Source organism: Tachypleus tridentatus, chromosome 8 (genome assembly GCF_004210375.1).
Source record: "Tachypleus tridentatus isolate NWPU-2018 chromosome 8, ASM421037v1, whole genome shotgun sequence".
NCBI lineage: Eukaryota > Metazoa > Arthropoda > Merostomata > Xiphosura > Limulidae > Tachypleus > Tachypleus tridentatus.
The window spans coordinates 160,001,160-160,014,663 of NC_134832.1; the positions used below are offsets into that span (position 1 = coordinate 160,001,160).

Sequence of the window (13,504 nt, forward strand, 5' to 3'; positions counted from 1 at the left end):
TAGCCATCAGAAACATTTAACATTCCAAAAAACAAGAGTAATTTAATGAGCAATTTCCATAACAAACCAAAAGCGGGTCTATTAATAAACTTTATTGATTAATACAGTGTAAAACTTCATAAATACTAAACAAAAGTAAACCTATAAAACAAAATTTGACATCAGAAGGAAAAAGAGGCTTAAAACGTTTTAGAAACAAAGAAAATATTGTCATTCAAAGAACCGATAAAGGAAATTCAATCTTTATTTTAACAATCAAACAGTATTGTTCCTCAAAGGAAAATATATTGACTGATACGTCTAAGTTTGTTCAGTCAAATACTGGCACTAACCCAATACACAACAAAAGAACCAGAAATCTACTCAAAATACAATTAAAAGAAAAACGATAAAACTTTTTTTTTTTTGCATACAAACCAAGCTCGAGCAACAAAAGCAACGGTTTACCATACGTTCATAAAACATTACCTCCAATCATGTATCATTATAACTTTCTAAACTGTAACTTTCATAAACACTTTAACTGCATTTTAACAAGTTATTTTACCAAAATAAGCACCCGTTTAAACAACACTCCACATCTTCTGCAACACTTACGTAGTTTATACAGTAAGGTTATTATGTTTAGCTTTGATGTCTTAAACCTATTTCTTCAAACCCCTTGTCACGAAGCAATGCAACTTTGCTGAAGAAAACATTTCACAAGATTGCAAAAAGAGAATCAATATAAAACATGAACATCTTATTGAAATGTTACGACTAGCCACATTTATTTATTTTCAATGCAAAAATTCGTACATAGTTCAGTCACACGGAGAAGCCGTGGGGAAATACATTGTCCGGTAGTTGAAAGTTCTTTTGTTGTATCACATTATTGTACAGCACGAATCAGTCACTTCCAAATAGAAACCTGCAATTTTGTTTAGATATACAGATGAAGTTTTCTTTGATTTTGTTTGTCAAGATGAACAAACATATTTTCTCTAACGTAAACAATCTACAAAAAAAAAACAAATATTTCACAGAGAAAAACGATACGATTAATATTTCAAACGTTAACTTCACACGACCCCCTCAAGATTTCACAACTAAAATTAATAGAAAAAAAACACATACAACGAAAATTACATAAACTGATTTTCTAATCATGTAAACCACCAAAATCTAGGCACTCTAAATTTAGGATACACTTTGTACACAACAGAAAACATCGACAAAGAAATTATACACTAAACTAAATGGTTCATTTACATTAACTACAGTAGTTATTGAACCTGTTAATACATTAAAAACACACACATACTTGAATGTCAGGCCAAAAGAACAACAATAAACACCTTCCCAAGTCCATGAAAATATTGCTAAAAATAAGCAGTTTTTTTTAACAGAACATCACAGGACTAAAACGTGATCCTGACGCTAACAGAAGAAAAATCGGAGAAACTTTATTTATAAAATCAAAGTCTCACTGTTAAAAAACTCCCAAACATGTCTCTCTATATCTTTGATAGTTCTTCCTCATATGTTCCTTAGTTTATGTATTTTGCATAAAATATTACACAGATTTTATATTGATTCGTCATTGAATTGTTTTTGTTTAACTATACCTAAATAATTTTAAAATTCACGGGAATTAATATTTATTTGACAAGAAACTCACTTGAAATAAAAATGTATCTCGGGACGGCTGATGTGGGTGTTAACACTGTTGTAAAACTGTTCTGAGACACATTAATATTTACATGAATAAGTAACTACAATCATTTCTATAATTTAAATACGTTGTTAGATTTTCAGTATTGATTTAAATACTAAAACGTTCTTTACTATAAAAACTTGTCTTCTTTATAATGATGGCAACAGTGATCGAAACATCGTCCCTGTTCTAACAATTAATATTACTATGAAAGTTGTACTAAAATATACTTTATCAGTCAGTGAACGTAAAATGAAACTATTAATATATTCAAATTCAATGTTTTATTTCAAAACTTGTACTGTATACAGTAGGAATTTTGATAAAAATTTAGAAAAACTACATTACACACTTTGTCCTTGTGTCTCCACAACACGCAGTTGTCGTCCATTCTGCAAAGTTTAATCAAAATCTACCTTTATAGTCCAGATATATATGTATTATTATTATTAATCAATAGTTTGACGTAACGTGCGTTCTACAGTATATGCACAGTTATAAACAGAGAGAGCTCTGATCACGTGACTGTGTAAAGACATGGGGGAAGTCGCCGCCATTGTCAAAAATGGGAAAATATATCCGAATGTTACTGACGGTTTGTTTGGTTGTTTTGAATTTTGCGCAAAGCTATTCAAGGGCTATCTGCGCTAGCCGTCCCTAATTTAGCAGTGTAAGACTAGAGGGAAAGCAGCTAGTCATCACCACCCACCGCCAACTCTTGGGTTACTCTTTTACAAACGTATAGTGGGATTGACCGTATCATTACCCCCCCCCACGATTGAAAATGTGAGCATGTTTGGTGTGACGATTATTCGAACCTGTGACCTTCAGATTACGAGTCTAGCACCCTAATAACTCGACTATTTCGGACCTTTTGTTTTAGAAGTGTTCTCTCTGTCAGTCTGTGAATACAATAAAGATATTTCATAATGTTTATTTAAAAGATAGCTATAAGTGTTCGCGTTTTCATTTTTTATTTTTCTTTACAGATTACGAGTCGAACACCTTAACCCACTTGACCATGCCGAGCCATCACTGACGGACAATTGCCAACTTCTCAAACAATGCTCGAGAGCTGTTATTGTTTTAATTGCACAAATCAGTGTAAAAAGGTCTCAGGAATCTCCTTCCATGAGTAAGTATTCATATTTATGAACCTTTCTTTCAAAATGAAGGCTTTGAAGCTCGAGCAGTTGCAAATTATCGTCTGCTTTGCATATGTCAAGGCCCAAAGAGCCAAACTGTATTGTAATGTATCAATTTCCACTAGATCTACTAGGCTATACACCGTAGGCCTAATTAAGGTATTAAACGTCAGAAATGAATTTGATATGGTACTGATGTATACTGAGGTATTACATATACCAATATTTAGGTATGAATAAGCGATCAAGCAGCCAAATCATGAATGACAATGACCGCTTGTGAAAATTAGGTGCAGACTAAGCACGTTTTTGGTCCTAATGCTGTTTATTCTTGTCCAATTTTAAATTTGAAAGAAGATTTTAAATAGATGTAGCAGAGAGATGTCGGAAAGTGTATCCTTAAACTCAGTTACAGTACAATTTTATTTTTAGGTTCCCTTCTGATGAAGCAGTTCGCCAACAATGTTTGAAGAAGAATTTCAGGCATCACAGGGTGCGCATTTAAAACTTTCTGGCAAAATGAGAGGTAAAAACTACTTGGACAACACTGTCAATACTTATTAATATTTTAAAAAGAAAACTCATATTTTTAATTTTGAAAAATAAACTCAATGACTTTATAACATATATAAAATGTATAATAATGACTGCCTATGTTTGTTACTGTTTACAGGACACGTATATTTAATTTTCGCTCTGTTTAAAAAATAAGATAACAACAAACAACCAATGGCCTTTTTTGTGAAAACCTGTTTAGCTTAAAAAAATAATTTTCATCTATTTACAGGAGTGCACCCAAGAGACATAAAAGAAGATGACATATTGAAGTGTGAACTGCCAACCATCATCCCAGGTCATCCTTGATATAAGCAAGTTGTACAATCACAAAGTAGACAACTTCCAACAAAACGAGTTCCTGAAATCAAGCAAACATATCCAGTACCTGCCAAGAAAAAGACATCATGTGTCGAGCATTCATACTGTTCAATTGTCCCAGTGGAAGATCAGACAGAATAATGATTAACAATTTTCTACAGTAGTTCATTTGTTATATAGAGGTTAAAATCAAAACTGGATGTTGCAATAATGCTTTTTCTATTATTGCAAAATATTATAATTCGAAGAACTCCAAAATGAGCAAATATGAATACTTTGTGAGTGTATGTCAAAATAATTTCTATGTATCATGTATTATGATCAGTTAAACTATTAAAAATGTTATGCATAATGTATTCCTTTTATGTATGAGGCCCTGAGCTCATCATACATTTACATCTTATTCAATTAATTTATGTAAAAATTGTTAAACCGTGTATGTCTCTTTAAAGTTGTTATATATATATATATATAATACTGCACAATAATATGACACTGTAAAAATGATTTTATATTTAATATATACTACATTCACACATATAGGATGTACAATGTAGTAGTATTATTTAAAACAAAATAGATGCTTAATAAACAAAAAAATGTCAATAGTATATAATTATACATATAATTATAGTGTATATATCTTATAATTTAACTGTGCTGTTACACAGGTGTTTCTTTGTTCTGAAGGTCCATAGAGTCTCCATAGATGTAATTTGTGTAAATTCTTTCCTCCTATATGTCTATTCTGAAATTAACATTGTAAAATTTAATACATTTTTGACATTGTATATATATATATAATGTAACTAATGCTAGTTGGCATACCTTCCAAATAACACTACATATTATCACTTATTTTTCAGTAACATGTTGGTCTGACTATGTATTCTTCACTGTTATCTCACGAAATGTGTGCGATGTAATGAGTTGAATATAAAACTCAACAAAGTGATTGACGATTTTAAAAGCTAGAACAATGATATACTAAATATCCCGACTGATCACAAGTCAGAATTACCCCTTGCATCGTTTTATGATATACTAAACATGACAGGTTTCCAGTCCGGGTAAGATTTCCAGAAAGGATTTCCGGGTCATAACAGCGAGGGCCGAATCAGCACTGGCAGCATATTAGTCTTTATCATTTATTTTTATCTTCTTGTTCATTTAATATCAGCTTCTACAAGATGAATGGGAATTAGCACGCAATGAAAGGAAATAGCACCAAGTCGCACATTTTGAAGCTAACGAGCCATAGGGCCTAAATTCGCTACTGGATTTATAAAAGTCTGTAGACAGGACATTTCAATGTGGAATTTGAACATTTTTGTATTCCAGACTGACTACAATGCTTTTCAGTCACAAAAGTATGGGAAATTTATTTGTTGAAATATATATAAACTCATTGGCGAACTTAGATACTATGGCTCGTGCTCATACGTAAATATAGACTAAATTTCTACGGATTCAGGTACGTTATGATGACCACTGAGTGTTATTCGACAATAAGACAAGCTATTAACTGCGCAAGTTTACTTCATGCACGCAATTTGCTTCATAATTGCTGTAATTGCAGACATGTTAAGACAATTATATAGTTTTCTCAGGTAATTTTCACCTCCTTCGAAACTCACGCGTGCTAGTGTGTTGTTTACATTGTTCCTGTTTTAGCGGCCGTTTTGAAACCTCTATTACGTCACAGCCTGTGATTTGTCAATGTGTGAGAGTGCTCTCTCTCTCTCTGTGTGTCTATAACTCTATGAATATACGTATTATTATATTTGGTTTGTTGTTGTTCTAACATTAAAGCACAATTGTAACACTAACTATATAGCTACACTAACATATTACATATATAACTATTTTATGAGATACAAAAATAGTGAGGACTACAGTATATTTTATGATGAACTTTAAAACAAATAGAATGAAAATAGAAGTTGTTAAGAAACAATAATAATTGGAAAGAATAAAAGACAGTGTTAAAAATAAATTGTGAGACTGTGTGATACTCCAGAATATGGAAGTGTTAAATGGTTCCGGCCTATTGGTATAATATGTTGTTTCTTAAATGGTAGTTTACTTTTAAGTTCCATCCATTGTTTCTGTTCATTTATGATTTTCTTTTTATCCAAGAGTATAGATTATATATATTTTATATCTTTAAAATATTTGATTGTTTGTAAGATAAAAACTTTAAATGTAGGTTAACGTGCACGTATTACGACGTTTGGAGTGTTATTTTCAAAAGTTTTATTAAATAACATGTTTACCACTTAAGTCAATGAGATTGGCAGCAAAACGTAGTTTATAATTTGAATATTAAAATTATACACGTTTTAATATCTTAATTTAGAAGAAAATATATAGAAAATAGTATCGGTTATTGTGTCACATAACACGTCCAGTTGTCTTACTGCTCAGTTTCTAGTTATTACGCTCACCGTATAATATTTACAAGTACCGGAGGATTAAGAACTCGACTATGAGATATATACAAGCTAAATATAAGAACCTTCCGCCTCAAAAGTGAAAGAAATAATTTTGCCGAAACTGTAGATGTGTAATGAAAAAGTCGTTGCTCTGAATAGGAATGGGATTTTTTCAACCCATATATACTTTACTTAGAGACCGTACTAAATTACAGGGATTTTGAGGATACTAATTTGGTAATTTGATATATTTTTCATTTTTAAAAAGTTAATGTTTGAAGCCTACAAAAATGATCTCCACACTCTATCCACAAGGCTAAACAAGACTTAGAAACTCACGTGCTGTTGTTCTATGCACGAGCACAGTATCTAGAATAAATGTTTTTCAATGCATTTCTCACTTACTTTCCATGTTTTAAGAAATCTAATTAAAATTTATGATTAATTAGTAATATGTATATTTATACACATACGTAACGTACGGTGTGTGTGTTTTCTCATAGCAAAGACACATCGGGCTATGTGCGCAGCCCACCGAGGGGAATCGAACCCTGATTTTAGCATTTTAATCCGGAGACATACCGCTGCACTAGCGGGGAGCGTGACGTATGGTAACCGAAGTATTACTGTAATTTCCAGTATTCTTTTGTAAACTAATTACATAGTTACGCTTACTGCATTTGTGTTATTCCAATTTTATAAACTAAGGTAAATTTAAAACCACGTTCGAAAATTTACAACTTTAAAATAAGAGGATAGCAAATTTTATAAGTACGTGCTCAAATACCATCTTCATACACATAAGATGCGAAGTTTGACAGACATCAAATAGCTGAGCAGTAGTATTGAAACACCTGCTTAATATTATATAAACTAATTTCTTGAATATTCAAAACCAGAGATATACGTCTTAGACACTTGTAAACCACATCAGGTTAAGCCAGAGTCTGAAAAGAAACGTATGACACTATATTGTTAACCAGAACTTAAATATTTTACACTTTAATCATAACATAGATAAAGAAAGTCTTCCAGATTAACCATAACACACGATAACAAAAACATTCTAAAATAACCAAAATGTGTTATTAGCAAAAACCTTCACCATGGTCAACTCTGTATTATTACAGAATAATACATATATAAATGAAATAATAAAACACTTCATAATTATTACTAAAACTGTAGAAGTAAAGTGATAGACATCTAATACTGATCTGTTTAACTGAAATAGTAGGTAGGGTTAGTTTTATTATTTTCGTCTCGTTATTATATCTTATACCAGGGTATATCGTGTCAAAAATGACTGGGCAAGTATCACCACCCTACTCCATAGTACACCCTGCCATCACCTTTCATAGCTAACTGAAATATATACATTTTGTTAAATCAAGCTCAACCAACAGAGGGACAGAAAAGTGAAGTCAAACCTTGGTAAATAACTTTATGAACCAATGAAAATTAAGATAATTCATCGAATGAATTCGTTGTGTTTATAAAATAATTATTGGGAAAAATCACTCAGATTAACAATTTTTAATATTTAGTAAAGCCAGTTCGTTTTGGCAACATTTCTTTCCAACAATGATGTTTATGTTATGTTTCCTCTGTTCGAAAATGCGATATATAATGATTTTAGAAAATTTTAATTTTAATTATAATAAACAAATAGTTCAGGTATATCACATATTTTACATTTTCAAACATTATTCTTTCACTTTTTATAAAACACATTGTTTTAAACACTTATTTACAATACATGTTAGTTAATTCACAGACTTAATGAGACATAAACTAGAGTGCTCCACTGGTACGGTAAAAAGTTTACGGATTTGCAATGCTCCACTCGGGAGTTCGATTTCCCTCTGTGAACTCAGCAGATAGTTTGATGTGGATTTGTTATATAAAACACACACACACTCTTTCTATGATTCATGTATTGTATAAAATATTCACACCAGAAACCTTGCTTACCTATTTCCCTAAATAATACACAATAATAAAATATTCACGTTCCCTTTTTTCAGTTGATTTGCTTCACTAAACTTTACTTTTAAAAGATCTATGTAAATAATTATATTTACCCATTATCAGCGTAGAAAATTATATCCTAAACATTCTGTTGAAGTTCTTACAAAACTTTGTATAGAGCTTATTTCTTGTTGGTTTTGAACTTAATGTATAATGTTGGCTAATACAGTTCTTCATATAGACGTGCTAACAACAATGTACTTTATTGAAAATCACACTTTAAACAGAACTGTTGTTTCACTTACCACAACACATATTCACAAAACTTCAATATTATATACAGAATTTCATATGAGATTATGTGTTCAAATTTATAGCTCTTCTGAAAACGTGAAAGACTAGAAAATAGATTAATCCTGATGTTCATTGTAAATATTAGAAGTTGGAAATTTTTTTCATCAGTAGAAGTAATATGTGTAATCATAGGTTTCTCTTCACCAGGACGTGGTGGTCTGGATAATGACCTTTAAATTTTAATTGTCGATTTCTTCACATTAATTACTCTTGTTTTCCCCTTTATGCGGACATATTCTTATTTGAGAAACGTAATGATGATTCGATTGTATACCTACAGCCCAGTGTAATAATAAATATCGTATATCCAAGCATGTAAGACTCATCTTAAAAGCACTATCAACAAAGCATAAAGGAAATTCCCTAAAGAGATTTGATATTATATACGGTCTCAGAAGTAATCTTTTCTCTGTTCTAACAACATTATATTTTGCAGCCTCTGTAGGAATTTTGTTTTTCAGTTTTACATATAAAACAACTTACAGACCAAACATTATCTTCTTCCAGTCTAAATATACTATTAACCTCTTGAATTACGATATATATAACTTTTTATATACCTAAAGCTGACACTTTATATTTTAATGACTCCAATACTTGTTTCCTTCGAAATCCTTCCCAAAAACTGACACTTTTGCCAAAGCACCACTCGAACGCTATAATACTTTATGGGGCCCTTCGATGTTATCTTCTGGTAACCATAGCAAGTCGAGCTTATGCTTGGTTCTCTTCACGTAACCACGCTAATCTGAGATTCTGCTGAGGCCTATGCACTAGAATATTCATGTAGATACGATTAGAAAAGGTTCTGTTTGGGTTTATTCAGTGATTTCTTCCTGTAGCTATGGAAACTGTTTATAACAGCTTTCTTTACCAATTAGTGAAGGAACCTACTAGAAATTGAAAGTTTAGATTTATTGCTAACTCCAAATATAGAAATGATCAAGAGGGTTGAAATTTGGGAACGTCTGGAAGTAAGCCATCATTCCTATGTTAAGTCTAATATTTTCCTGCATATGGATATAAGGAATAATGATATTCTGTTTACAAACTGCAAACAAAAAAATTTTGAAGGGATGCAACAATGATTATTATATGTTGTGAATTGGACAGCTGATCAGATGTAAAATAGTTTTAAAGACAAATTTTTTTATCAATCCAAGGAAAACATATTTCTTATAGAAAGAAAATGACAGAAGCAAGTTTGTATAAGGAAAAGTATAGAATTAAAATATATTAAAGAAAAGTATCATAAATTAAAAAAAAAATTGAGTTGACTGGTATGGCAGAAGACAAAGATTACTTAAGATCAAGAAAGTTGGTAAAACAAGAAATTAGATCATAAAAAATAGTGTAAGAGAAAAGATTGGTTAGAAATATAATTAGGAGTAAGGGTAAATAAAATGTTAGGATTGGGACAGAACTCTAAATGAGTCACTTTATATTTTCTCTCAACCCTTGAATAGTGGGCAGGTACCAGAATACTGGAAGTTACCTCATGTAACTGTCTTTTCAAGGCAGGTGATAAAGATTATCCCAGTAGTTACAGACCTAATAGTCTTACATCAGCTGTCAGAACATTTTGGGATGTTTGTTAGATGTTTTACAAAGCCATTTAACAAACTTTAGATTTTTATAGAATAATCAAGATTGTTTTACTGAGGAAAAATCTTGTCTAACAAATCTTTTGGCATATATACAAATAATGCATGTGGGTTATCATAACTTGAATTTTTAGTATATTTGAATGGGAATAACCTTAACAGTGTTAAGAAAGAAAGTGATCTTGGTGTAACAGTTGATTAGTCTCTAAAAGCAATCCAAGCAACGTGCTATTGCAGGTGGTAGGACAAATTTACTATGTTACAGTTCTACTCTGTTTAGTAAAGGTTGAATGTTACTGTTGCTGGGTTTTCAGCATTCTTCCACATTGCAACAACATGTATGAACTGTGATCAAAATGTGTTTTTTTCTCTTTGAGAAGCTTGTTGCTAACATACTCTTTAGCAACACATTCTTACTAACTCAACTTGTAACTACTCGCTGCTACTAATGTGCCTTCTGGAACTAGTTTATGAAACCATGGCTCACATGACCTCCCAAACTCTCTGATGTAAGAGGTCATATCAGTTGTGACCAGTTTAAAAAAATTTACAACTCAGGTGTTTTGTGAAAAGGGTTTTTCACTTCTTTATGTAGTAGATAAGATGTTTCACCTGGTATGAACTTAAGGTATAAATGGTGTTAAAGGGTGGAAAAACAGGCACCTTATAAGCACAAAAACACCACTACACAAAATTCCATGTCTCTCTATGTTTATACATACATATATTTAAACATTACATAAAGTTGGATACAGGAAATGTATATGTACTTCTTAACTCTGAAAAATATATGGGCAGTAAATGTAAAACTAAATTTCAAGATTAACAAATGTTTGAGGCAGCAATCAGTAGCTGTAATGTTAACATATCAACCACTGTCATTCTTCTGTTTCTACCATTACCATTCAATAATGTTCATGAAAAATGCATTACTACCATGAAAATACTTAAACAACTATATTCTGAAACAGAATAATAACAAAACATAATTTGAAGTTTCTGGTTTGTCTGATAAAGAGTTTCTGTATTGTAAAATGTATCAGAAAAGAGACACTTTATGTGTTTCTTAAGTATTCTTGTACCAAATATGTCTTCTATGATGCCATGAATATAACTGACCACAAGTAAATACAATGTTGTGTGACAGAAAATAAATTATGAATAGTTTATACTTTGGTGATAAAGTTTTTGTAAGTGGTTGACTAGAATGGTTACAATGACAATTCCATGTGTTATACACAGGCAAATTAGGAATATAATGAAAACTTCCAATATGTAAATATATCTAGCACCTTATAAGTGCACCTACTGTACAGCAGAAAGTCTGTAGTTTTCTTTTGTTACTTAGCAACATGACATAAGTCATTGATTAAGCATTGTGTGACCAAAATGCACTAGCTTTTCTATATATTGTAATATGTTAATTTGACTGATTTTACCAATAATTATTCTATGAATATGACATGAAATGACTTCATAAATAATATTAAAGCAGAGCAGTTTGAGACTACTTCTTTTACTAACTTTTTCATATACTTATTGGTTACATCCAACATACATCTTCTCAAAGAGATTAACCTTTTTACTTTAATTAACACTTTAACTAAATATTAATTTAACTCCATACCAGTTAATATGACAACCAATGCTTTGGTATAATGGAACCAGAATACTTACAGAAAGTTCAGGTGAGAAACAGTTCGCTGTCTCATTACTGCATGCAACTTAGAGACAACTTCTTTCTCAGGAGAGACTGGTTACTTTTTGGTTATATCATGAGGTGTTATTCAAATTTTCCTTAGTATCCTCCTTCTCTATAAAACAGTATGTACGACTACCCACAAGCAGTTACAATACTTAATTGGTCAATTCTTTTGTGATCGTGGGCAAGAACTTACAACAAAAACAACTCTAATTATCCATTGGTCAAAACTAGAGATGGTTAGAGATGATACCTATTCTCACAAGTTGTCAAAGATTCTTCCTGGTTCTGTTTAATTAATGCAGTGTCCAAAATTGCATAATCCTTTTACTTTTATAGCGTTACCTTGTTGTGGTCTAAACAAACAGCTGAAAGTTTCTTTACATGTTGCTCTCGAGTCATCTTCATTATATAATCATCTTTTTACACACTTCTTCATATACTTCACTGTATCGCACTCTCCTTACTACATACGCTTATGTGAGACATTTAAAATATATAAGGATGCCTCACAATGTTTACAGGCAGTTGAAACCATGTTGGAGATAGCGGATAAAGCTATAACAGGAGAAACTGCGGCCTACAGCAGTAGATATGGCCAATCTAGTGAAACATTAGGCTTCTCCGTCATGGGTTATCATTTCAACTTTACCTTTGGTAGAAGAATCTGTACATATACAAACCACGAGACTTTGTATTTCTCGTTCCTCTATCTACGTTACATTCTGTTTTCATATATTGTTTCATTTCAAAACGTTCTTTAGTGTTTCTAGTTGACTATTAGGCTTACTTCTGGCTCGAAAAATAGCGGTTACCAAGAACGTCACCAGTTGACTGAAAAAAGTGTTAAACTATTTTAAACGTATAATAGAATATTTACATTTCAATGAAAGAATTATACTAAAAAAAATAAGAAAATATATGTAGGTTATTTTAAAATTCTTACAAAAGCTAAGTCACTGGTAAATAAATGCATACACAAATACATCTGATTGGAGAACCACCTCACGTGCATAACTAATACTTCTTAAACGTCACTGTATCACAGCAACTTAACGGATATTAAAAAAAAAGGAACACAATCATTCGAATCGAGAGTGAAGTTTAAGAATATAGCTGCAACAGTGTTAGAAGAAGCAATTATCCATATTAATAAAGTTGAAGAAAGCATAAAAGAAACAAACTTATCAAGAGTTATTAATATAAACAAAACAAGGTAAAACAAATTGATTTATATTTTACAAAATTCTCTAGAGGGAATTAGCTGGTAAAAATATACCTTAGGTTTTGTAAGCAATTATTGATTTCGATTAAATTTAAAAGGCGTAACACAACTAAAATAATGAATTAATGCAAAATAACCTTATCATTGTAATCTTCCGACAATCTCGACAAACGCTTTAAATGTTTCCATTAAATAAAAAAATGGTTGTTATCTAAATAATGATTTATTATAGATCAAAGTTGTTATTTAGATAAGCCATGAACTAATGACTTCTCTGGAAAGAGTTTTTCCAAACAAATGTCAATGGTCGAATCCAAAGGATTGTTTGTGAATAAATAACTTACGTCAAATCTACCAACTAAACATCCATTATGAAGATGTAGATCTTTTAACTATTTAATATAAGAAAGTGAGTCGAGGACAGTACATTCATTAAATGTTTATAATATGAGAATAAGTATCAGCAATTTGGTCGTTTTATAACTGTGCGTTCTGA

General features: G+C 31.2%; 1 long non-coding RNA gene across 2 annotated transcripts; it reads right to left on the reverse strand.

Moving 5' to 3' along the window:
• Window positions 1–226: 226 nt before the first annotated feature.
• On the reverse strand, window positions 227–12,745 carry LOC143223828 (uncharacterized). Of its 2 annotated transcripts, none has more exons than XR_013013167.1 (2): window positions 11,759–12,745; window positions 227–997 (listed from the first exon to the last, which is right to left on the reverse strand). It is a non-coding gene; the product is annotated as an uncharacterized LOC143223828 (long non-coding RNA). The 2 variants fall into 2 exon arrangements; XR_013013166.1 differs by lacking the exon at window positions 227–997 and adding an exon at window positions 4,211–7,099.
• Between the last annotated feature and the right edge of the window lie 759 nt (window positions 12,746–13,504).